Raw genomic sequence first — 11916 nt, 5'->3', positions numbered from 1 at the left:
CATTTCCTTGGAGATGCATGCATAGAGGAGGAGCAGCCATCCTCCGGGCATTTCCCTACAGCATCTACAGGAACGTGTTTCCGGTTCCCCTCGTCATTGGGTTTGGGATGTCAATGCTTCGGGGTGTAGTTGGGCCCTTGCTGGCAGTAGAGAAAGAGTCACTGGGCAAGTCACCCTGGGTAATGCTGGGGATTTCCTGCACTGGACAATGTTTCTTAAGAAACATGACTGACAGGATTAAACTTTCTGTGTGGAGACATTGATGGGCAAGAATTGAAACAAAGATTTAGTGTGATGGGGACTCGGGGCACAACTTGGGACTACTGTCAGTGGCACCTTCCCTTAAGTGCCGGATGTCTGCACTTGGCAGCCCTTCTCAGGGCTGAGCTTCCAGGGGCTTCAGTGTTTCGGTGAGGTGCAGACTCTCATTTGCCATAAATGAAGAATATGGGAAGTGAGCTGCGAGATTTTCAGCATAATATTTAGATAATTGCAATTTATCTCATCCCAAGGCTCAAGATGATTGAACCTGAGCCGAGTTTTCAGTAGCCTGTGTTTACAAGGCCTCCTTCCTCCAAGCTGATTGTCTAAAGCAAGGAGTAAAAGTGAGAGCCAGCATTTCTGGCTGACCTTGGAACCACGAATGACCAATCCCAATAACAATAATAGCAAGAATAAACAATCATGGATATTGCAAATGATCCCACTCCCGTGCTGAGAAAAAATTAATTTCCTATTTGAGTCCCATTCACATAAATACTCATAATGATGTATTTAAATCCAGGCTCTGTTAAATCCGAAACTCACAGTACCTATGCCAACAGTATAGGTCTTGCATTTAATCGGTTACTGTAATAAACATATAAAATGTGTTTTTTTTTTCATGAGAGGACAGAGCAGTGGCTACATAAAAGGACATCAAATGACACATCCTCCATCTCCCAGCAAATAAAAAAGCCATCAGCTCATAACAAGGCGGTGATAAAAGGTGCTGAGGCCAGTAAGATTAAGACTTTGTAATAAGGTTCGGGCGCCAAAACTGACAGCCATTTTCTTTTATATTTATCATGTCCTCACATTGGGGTGAGAAGCCACGGCTCTGTCCCATTGCTGGCTAGAATTTATAGCAGCTCCATTATTAGGAGATTGCAGTGAAATGGGGTAGAGGTATGGTTTTCTGAGAACGTTACGATAGCCTCCTACATTATACACTTGACAGGTTTGTCAGCTCTTAGTAACAAGCCTTGTAAAGTACTTTAATATCATTAGCACTATTTTCTTAATGTGTCTGCTCTCTTCGCAGCCTGAAAATACCATATATCATAGGCTGGAGGGTAACATGAACTGCTATCTCCCCTTTTCTGGCTTCTTAAATGTGATTTTATAGTAACACGTAGTGCTGATATTTTAATCAAAATAATGCAGCCATTTTCTTTTATTGATTATCAAGTAAATATGTATAAATATGTAGTTAGGGGTGGGCAACCCTTTTAGAGGATATTGGAAACACATAATGAATGGCTTTCTGGGGTAATTTTGCTGCCTGCCTACTTCAGTTATCTGTGTTGTACAAGAAGGGTTTCTTTTTGGCCTATCTTATCCAAAGATTTGAGAGTCCACCTGCAGAAGAGAGAGGCCCAGGTCAGGGCCAAAACTCTGTGAAGATATTCCAGGAAAGCAAAGCCATAATCAGATGCCTTTGAAAGTTCTGCATATACACATCTCATATTTTGGTAAACTTGCATAAATTATCATCTATATTATAGTTCACAGTGTATTTACAAAGACCCACATTTATTCTGTGTAAATCCTGCCAGACATTCCCCCAGTTTCAGTGATGGGCACAGTGACAGGAATGTCTGTCTACATTACTAATGTAAACCCAGAGACGAAATCCTGTGAAGATTCTCAACAGTGCAAGAAGACATTTTAAAATTTTTTTTTGTTTATTTTTATTTATTTGAGATCGACAGAGAGAGAAAGAGGGAGAGAGAGAGAGAGAGAGAGAGAGAGAAAGAGAATGGGCGCAACCAGGGCCTCCAGCCATTGCAAACAAACTCCAGACGCGTGCGCCCCCTTGTGCATCTGGCTAACGTGGGTCCTGGGGAATCAAGCCTTGAACCGGGGCCCTTAGGCTTCACAGGCGAGCACTTAACCACTAAGCCATCTCTCCAGCCCAAGAAGACTTTTATAAGTGTTTTAAATAACAAAACGAAACATACATTGCTTTGTGAATGTGATAAAAGTATAAATCTACTTTATACCTTAATTTATTTTTAAAACAGGATAAAGATTCCCCTAATATAACTATTCTCATATTTTTCTTTGGTCATAAAAATTAATTATTGTCAACAATAGCATTATATCTACAAAAAAATATGAGCACCTTCTTTTCACGTGATTACACCTACTTCAGAATCTGAAAAAGTACTAGGAAGTTGACAAATAGCACAAGAAAGGCTGAACAAATGGATCCTTCATTTCTCTGTCTAACATGGAAATGGTAGTTTCTGGTGCTCCTCAGAATGGTTTATTAGGGCTAGGGAGATGGTTTAATGGCTAAAGTGCTTGCTTGCAAAGTTTGCTAGCCCAAGTTCAATTCCCCATGTAAAGCTAGTTGTGCAAAGGGGAACAAGTGTCTGGAATATATGTGCAGAAGCAGGAGGCCTTGGCTCAACCATGCTCTCTCTCTCTCACACACACTCTCTCTCTTTTTCCTCTCTGCTCCTCCCTTCCTGTAAATAAATAAATAAAATATTTTGCCTGGTGTGGTGGCACACATCTTTAATCCCAGCATTTGGGAGGCAGAGGAGGAGGATCGCCATGAGTTCAAGGCCACCGATACATAGTGAATTCCAGGTCAGCCAGGGCTAGAGTGAGACCCTACCTTGAAAAACCAAAAATAAATAAATAAAATATTTTCTAATTTTATTTTTTATTAATTAGTTTTGTACTCAGAAATAAAATATTTTTAAATGCTTGCAAAATGAGTGATTTGATAAGATTCACACATACACCTAAAGGTATACCAAAGGCATGTTGATGTTAGATGAATCTGGCCCTTCCCCTTCTTCCAAGGTGATTAGATCTATGCTCTACCTTTATAGCATGCTTATAGACAGAAGACCTCAAGACAACAGTTATACATGTTGGCAAACAGACACCATTAGGCAATTCAAAATATCTGTTGACAAAATGCTTGTATATTTATTTATTTGCGAGCAGAGAGAGAGAGAAGAGACAGAGAGATATAAAGAATGGGTGCACCATGGCCTCTAGTCACTGGAAACAAACTCCAGCTGCAGGCACCCTCTGTACATCTGGCTTTAAATGGTTTCTAGAGAATTGAACTCAGGTCATTAGGCTTTGTAAGCAAAAGCCTCAGCCACCGAGCCACTGCTCTAGTCCATGACAAATTATTATTTTTTAATATTTCATACAAAGTTCTAGAATGTTTTCCTTTTAAGACATATGTACATATTCACATGTGTATGTGTAGACATATCAAGCTCAAGTACTCTCCACCTTTGTCTAAAAGCAATTAACTATTTGCACTTGTGTGTACGGGTATTCCAGAGTCTCTTGCTGCAGCAAACAATGCCTGTCTGACCGTATCTCAGCTAATGGAGAATTGAATGCTAGCCAGCAGGCCTTGAAAGCAAGCAACCACCTTTAGCTATTTAGCTGTTTCCCCAGGACTATTGTGACCATTTAGATGATATCTCTTTTTGGCTTGGAGCTCAGTAAGTAGGCTAGACTAGCTGGCTAGTGATCCCCTGGGGAAGTGGAGCCTGAAATCATAAGCCAGTGCTACAATATCTGGTATTATTAAAGTGGGTTCTGGGGATTGAACACACATCTTTATGCTTGTGAGGCATGTACTTTAGTGACTGAACTATCTCTCCAGTACTTGTTAAATTTATTACTATTATTATTATTATTATTTTTTGAGGTAAGCTCTTACTCTATCTAGCCCAGGCCAATCTGAAATCCGCTATGTACTCTTGGACTGGCCTTGAACTCACAGCAATCCTCCTACCTCAGCATCATGAGTGCTGAGATTAAAGATATGTGCCACCATGCCTAGCAATGACCACTGATTTTTAGAAATATTTATTTATTTGCAAGTAGAGAGAGATAGAGAAAGAGAGAATGGGCTCACCAAGGCCTCCAGCTATTACAAATGAATCCCAAATGCATGTAGCACTTTATGTATCTGGCTTTATGTGGGTACTCAGGAATTGAACCCAGGTCATTAGACTTTGCAGGCAAATGTCATTACCACTGAACCATCTCTCCAGCTCTGACAAATGATTTTAATGCATGAACAATATTTGCCATTAGTCGTTTAAAATATTATTTAAAGAATAAGGAGTCAAGAGTAAGTCCAGAAAGACAGACATTAATCTCCTTTATTCTGTACATGATCTCTCAGATCCTTTGTGGTACAAATACCCCTAGATATAGTGCACAAGTACAGCTGCCAGCTTACATTTGTCAAGTTAATAGTTTTGTTTCCATTTCCTTAGAAATGGCCCAACACATTCTGCATTCTTCTTGCATCTGACTAATTCAAGCCAAAAGAAGGCAATTTGTATTGGGGACCATCTCTCCACCCACCTGAACAAGAAGACAGGGCAAGGTCAAATCCATATTTTTGTCCATTTTTATAGTCAAACATTAATTTCCTAGGATGGATTAAGTATATAGTAACTGAGGCTAATGTTCTTTTGTATCACAATGATTAAATTGTATATTTTTCAGTGGGGTCTGGTCACTACTGGAGGATCTGCCCTAGCATTCTTTGGCTACTTTATGCCTCTTCATCTTATGGGAAATCATCAATTTGATGCGCTGAGAAGTGCTGGGGCCTTGCTCCTAATCACACAGACTCACGAGCATGAATAGGCTGTTCATGTCTATCAATATAAACCCACTTTCCATTAGTCATTTTGCTACTCCTAAAATCATTGCATCTGTGTATCACTAGACATCATTGTGAGTTAGAGTTATTTAAATCCAAGAATTTCCCATGTTTATAACATCTGAGCTCATGTGTGGAAATGCGCTTTACGTTTCTATATGAAAATAACACAGTCACTCTCTTTGGAAATTTCTGGTCAACTGTGTGTTTAATAGGCTTTATGTTTTCTCTATACTGTTGTATTAACACTTGTTTTATACATTTTTTGCCTTATGTATGTACATAAACACAATATTTTGCATATTATGATGTTTGAATATCTTAAAAAACTTTTCCAGAAGATCAAAAATGGCCAACAAGTACATGGAAAATTCTCAGTATTACTCATCATTAAACAAATATAATCTAGATCCAGAATGATCACCTTATCCCATTAGAATTACTATCATAAAAACAACAAAAACTATGTCAAACCAGTTATGGAGGCAAATTCCTATAATCCCAAGAATCAATAGGCAAGCAGTAGGATCAGAAGTTCAAGGTTATGGTCGTCCTCAACTACAAGGTTAGTAACTACTTGGAGTACAATCTAGGATGCATGAAACTCTCTCAAAGAGAGAGTGAGAGTGAGAGAGGGAGAGAAGACGAGAGAGAAAAGGAAAAGAAAGGACAGAAAACAAGACCAAAAATTATTGAAATCCTCTTGCAAGGATGTGGAGAAAGAGAAACTCGTGTACTGTGGATAACCATATCAAATAGTATACTTATTTTGAAAAAAGTTGCTCTTCTCCAAAGTGGTAGAAGTAAAATAAACATATATCACCATATAATTCAGCTTTCCCACTACTGGTTATGGATGGAAAGGAAATAAAAATAGTACAAGAAAGAGATAACTACACTGATGTGTTTATTGCAGTACAGTAGCCATGACAGGGAGTGGTGGTTTGATTCAGGTGTTTCCCATAAACTTAGGTGTTCTGAATGCTAGGTTCCCAGCTGATGGAGATTTGGGAATTAACACCTACTGGAGGGAGTGTATTGTTGGGCAAGGGCTTATGGGTGTTATAGCCAGTTTCCCAGTGCCAGTGTTTGGCACACTCTCTTCTTCCTGTTGTCTACCTTATGTTATCCAGGGGTGATGTCCACCCTCTGCTCATGCTATCATTTTTGCTGCCATTATGGAGCTTCCCCCTTGAGCCTATAAGCCAAAATAAACCTCTTATTCCTATAAGATGTTCTTCGTTAGGTGATTTCTACCAGCAATGCCAACCTGACTGCACCAGTAAAGTGGTACCAAAGAGTGGGATTGCTGTTAGACACCTGACTGTGTGGCTTTGGCCATTTGGAGCTGATTTTCAAGAGGCAAGTGGAAGGATTTGAATCCTTGGCCTAAGAGATGCCTTGTAGTGCTGTAAGTACAGCTTGATGGACTATTTTGGTCAGAGTTGAAAGACTTGAATGCAATAAGAACTATAGACTGTGAGGTTTGGCTTCTTAGGGTGAGAAAGAGCATTGCTTGGATTGGGCTAGCAGTTTGTGTGAGAAGCTTGCTGTTACATCTAGGACCTGAGAAGTTGTGCAGGGTTGCTTTGAATAGAAATGAGCAGGTGTGTGCAGAGGGATATGACACAGAGAGAAAAATCTTTGGGTGAACTGCTGCCCATTCAGCTGCAATTGAGAAATTACAACCTTTGAGTTTGGGCTAGCAGACCTACACTGGGGCAACATGAAGAATGTAGACTCTTTGAAAGGGCCTGAGTACTCAAGAAGTGTCCTGTTTTTCAAAGTCTACTTTATTACCCCCCATCCCCCCGGGATTAACAAATTGGCACCCTATCTGGTATTGTGGCATATAAGAAATGCAGGAAGGAAAGAGCCCTTGAGTTTGCAACATTGTCTTATGTTTTGAAATGGCCATAGGCAGTGTGAAGCAGGCTTGGTGGTTGCCTGCATGGAGATCCCATGGGACCATGAGGATGAACCCTGGATTGCAGTGGAAACTGAGTGTAGATGCCCGGACCATGAGAAGGCTTCTAAGGAAAGCTGCTTGTCCCAATGAAGTTTTCAGGGACTGTGAGTAGCCTAGCTGGAGGTGTGGTATTGGAATGCCAGAGACTTGTTACTGGTTAGAATTATCAGACTTGGAGATTTGTCACTGACTAGAGTTGTTGGACTTGGAGTTACAGAATTTGATGTTTGCCCTGGTTGGTTTAAATCTTCTATTGGCTGAGTGTTTCTTTGCTATGCCCAATTCCATATTTTGCTGTGTGAATGTTTGTTCTATGCCATTATGGTATTTGGAGGTCATTTTTTGGTATTATGGCTCGATAAAAGACCTTAGATTATGGGGATGTAAGAATGTCATTATGGGGACTTTTAAAGTTGTACTGAATGCCTTGTATTTAATATTATGTATGGATATAAGTTTATGGGGGGTCAAGAGCAGAATCTGATGGTTTGATTCTGTTGAGTCTCGTAAATTTAGGTGTTCCCAGAGATGGTAGGACATTTTCAGTGACCAGTGATTCTGGACAAAGTCCTACCAGAGCTTTTCAGCCATGTTATCTCACTTCACTCAAACACAAATGTTGTATTAATTAAGAATGTTTTCCTAAGGCTTAAGGGATGGCTTGGCATTTAAGGTATTTGCCTGCAAAGCCAAAGGATCCTGGTTCTATTCTCCAGGACCCACGTAAACCAGATACACAAGGGGGTTCATGCAGCTGGAGTTCGTTTGCAGAGTTTAGAGGCCCCGGTGTGCCCATTTTCTCTTCTATCTGCATCTTTCTCTTTCTGAAATAAATAATTAAATATCACTAAGAATGTTCTCCTTAAGCACCCCATATTATAATAACACAGGAATACTGATTTTAAAACCAAGAGGTCATCTTGATGACTTGTTACTTATAGACAGATTATTTTTTAAGTTTTATGCTCATAATTCCACTGCAGTGATGATGAGAAGAATGGGAGTACAGTCTACTACCAAGTAGAGAGCAAATCGAGATAGCCATGCTTGACAAGGGAATATTATCTAATCCCTTGTAAGCTGGGTTTCTCTTCTCCCACGCTAATTTAAGTTGAAGAGACGGAGATCCTCCGATCTCTGCCTCGTGAGTCCTGGGATTAAAGGCATGAACCACCACATCTGGTATAGATTCCGAGTCTTTTGAGAAAAGCCCAGCAAAGGGTGGAATGGCAACATACCAGAAGGGGAAATTATGTATCCTTGCAAAAACTCTTATGCATATACCCTGCCCAGCACAATTCAAAGTTGTATACAACTGGAAAAGCCTGTATACTCATCAGTGGTGGAGTAGGAGCTATACACTGGAAGAACAAAAAAAGAAAGAAAAAAGGAAAAGAGGCTGGCATGTGTATGACATCAGTGCATTTCTAAAGCCTGTTGCTGAGCACAGAGAAGAGACAGGATTGTTCATGGATGAGTCCAGTCACATAAGATTTACAAAACTAGTGAACAAAATGGAAGAAAAACAATTTCTGATACATAATTCAGGATTGGGGAGTCATAATTGGCTGGATAAGAAATGGGAATATGGGGCTGGAGAGATGGCTTAGTGGTTAAGCGCTTGTCTGTGAAGCCTAAGGACCCTGGTTCGAGGCTCGATTCCCCAGGTCCCACGTTAGCCAGATGCACAAGGGGGCACACGCGTCTGGAGTTCGTTTGCAGAGGCTGGAAGCCGTGGTGCACCCATTCTCTCTCTCTCCCTCTATCTGTCTTTCTCTCTGTGTCTGTCGCTCTCAAAGAAAGAAAAGACAGAAAGAAAGAAAGAAAGAAAGAAAGAAAGAAAGAAAGAAAGAAAGAAAGAAAGAAAGAAAGAAAGAGGAATATGATAGGTTGGAGAGAGATTTCATAGGGGACTGACACTGTACTGTTTCATCATTTTACCAGGTAAGAATAAAGAGACCTTTTAAAAACTACTTACTTAAGATGCATAGCTGATGCATCTTTATAGTAGACATTTGCAAATTCAAAAAAGTAACTACTGCAGTTTCCTTTTTGTTGCTGGGACAAAACATCCAACCAAAGTAGCTTATAGGAAGACAGGTTTTATTCCAGTTTACAGTCACAAGGGGAAGTCTCATTGTGGCAGAGAAAAGCATGCCAGACCAGACAATTAGCTACACCTTCAAATATCAACTTCAGGCCTGGTGCATGGTGAGTGACATAACTGTGAATATACGGAGACCAGAGAGAGTAATCAACCTTAAAGTTCATCCAGAGTGACCCACCTTCTTCAGAAAGGCTCCATCCTTCATCCAGGAAATAAGTAGGTGGCTTAATCACAAATACTTAAGCCTGTGGGGAAAAATTTGCATTCATAAACCATAGTAACAATATATGATTAAAAGTACAGAAGATGCTCGTAATCCCAAAGAATATTTTATGCTTTATTTTTTTCTATATGCTTATTGACAAAATTCACTAAACTATGAGAATGATCAATTAGTATTTTGTTTAGTGTAGGCCCAAAAATTAGGGCAGTCCTCTAAATTGTGCTTTTTATTTTGCAAATAAAAATATATTTCTGTAGCATAGGAGATTGAAATAAAAGCTAGGCAGAGACTATGTAATACATATGAAAATCACTTGAGATAATCATGTGTACTATACAATACTTTCCATGCATACTTAATAGTTAACAGTATATATGAAGATTAAATCAATTATTCAGAGGTTTAAGTTAGCCAAATGCAGCCCATTGTTTTATGTCTCTGTCTCCTTTAAAGATAATATTCAAAGACTAACTCAGACACTTAAAAGCCCCATCATCCCATTTCTCCTAGGTGTATTAGTGATTTGACCATAAGGTCACTGTTGTAGAATTTTAAGAGATTTAGATAATATTTTTACTCATGTGTCTTAGAACAGTTGATAGCATTTACATAGTCCCACTTTTTAAAAGAAAATAGAAGATGGCAGGCACTGCACAGTGTTTGTCAAGATGAACCACCCATCAAACTCACCAAAGCAGAAATCCTCAGGTTGCAGAGAGCTCACCACTAATGTAGACTTATAACACACACACAAAGACTCAGAGATCATTGAGGATGGTGGGGCATAAAGATGTAAGAGCCTCAGGGTAGGAAAGAGTATCCTGAGGCATTGTCCTCAGGACAGAGATTGACTGATACAATCACTCTCCCAAGGTGAATACCAGTGACCCCACTGAAGAGGACCCTCAGTGAAAGTGGGAGGGTAACAATAAGATGATAAAATGAGGGGTATAGGACCAGTACACAATTTTTTCAGACAGTAAAATTCCTAATCAATAAAAATACATGAATAAATAACAAAAGCCACACAAACAAAACATAATATCTCACCATATCTCAAAACTTGCTTTCTGAATAATCCTGAAGGATTTTATAATTATTTGTCCCCTTCTTACAAAGAAGAAACTTGAGTTGGACAGAGACCTACCCAAAATTAACTTCCTATACTTGAAAGGCACTAAAGCTTGGCTTCTGTACCCTTTTGCTATAATGCCCTCTCCCCATCATGATAGAAATGGCCAAAGGTTTGCTGTTGTACTGATGAGCATATTATGTGTGCATGTGAACAAAAGACTATTAACATTTTAATAAGAATAATTCATATACATCATTAAATTATTTTGTAAATTTCCTTAAAAGTAGCATTACGGGGACATACTGCAACTTATGTTAAAATATTAATTAATTAATAAAGAAGACTACTGAAAATTAAAAAGCAACATTTTTTTATGGTAGTAGTGAGTCATGCCCGCATCAAAACAAATCATGTCATTGCTTTAAGAAATTAAGGATGTTTAATGAAAACTCTATAGTATTACCTTTACAACATTTTTAAACTCTTGTCTGCTGAGTGAGTCAAACAATTCAAGGAGATGATTGTCATGTGCTTATTTCCATTTTCCAGGGTCCTTCATCATTACATCAGGCTGGTAATTAGCGAAGATAAAAACTGCTATCACAGAATGCAACATTTTAACTGTCATCCTGCTGGAGTAGGAAAAAAGTTATTTTGTAAAATGAGAGCCCAGTGGTGCAGTCATATTGACTTTTATGTCATGTTTGTTTCAGTTTGCTAGTCAAAACAAGTTTCACAGCTCCTCCTGGTCCAGAAGGTTCTGTTTCCTTATGAAAATGAAGCTGTCTTGTTTTCTGGTTCATAAATCATTGTCAAGCAGAGCTAGATAACAGAAACAAGTTCAGATTCCAGAATGATTATCCTTAGAGGTGATGCATTAAATATACAGAATACAACTAGATTTTTATAAGGCATGTTGACTTTACAGAACAAAGGCTATGAGGGGGAAATAATCTGGTAAGAGTAGTGAGGAAAGCCTGCAAATGTAGCCAGGTGGGCATGATAAGAAGCGTAGGAAGTAGAGCTCGCTCCTGTAGGAAGACTGGGCCCTCTCCACTTTCCCCTCCCTTGTGTATATATTCTCTCTCTCAATAGTCAGGGCTTCTTTCCTAGATGTCCTTTGGATCTTGAACCGTCTAGGAAACATCTCCAGAAGAGAATTCCTTCTTCCTCAGTTTTCTTGTACTTTTCTTCCAGCCTTTTCTCTGAATACTGTGCTGTCACTTAAGTTATTTATTTAGTTATAGTCTAATTATTTTCAATTAAATTAACCTGGTTTGAGGTATACTCTAACAGAACCTTAGCTTAGGCCCAAGAGATTTTAGAATGCTAAGCCAGAGCTACATTATTGGATGAAAATCTAGAGGATAGTCAAGAATAGATTTGCATTCTCTGATTTTGAAGTATTGGTCTTACTTAGTAAGGTGGAATCCCACAGGTATGGGGTTCGTGTTTGATCAGAGGCATGCCATATTTGAAGTTTGCTTTAAATAACTGAAGGCACTGGATCCTCTGAGTAAATCATGTCTGGAAGACATTTAGGTAGAAATCCAAAGTACAATCAAGATTTATTTGGTTATCAGTCAGTGATTCTTACAGTGAGAAAGAAAATCTACAA

The sequence above is a fragment of the Jaculus jaculus genome, chromosome 3 (assembly GCF_020740685.1).
Source record: "Jaculus jaculus isolate mJacJac1 chromosome 3, mJacJac1.mat.Y.cur, whole genome shotgun sequence".
In the NCBI taxonomy this organism is placed as follows: Eukaryota; Metazoa; Chordata; class Mammalia; order Rodentia; family Dipodidae; genus Jaculus; species Jaculus jaculus.
This window is presented reverse-complemented; position numbering follows the sequence as displayed.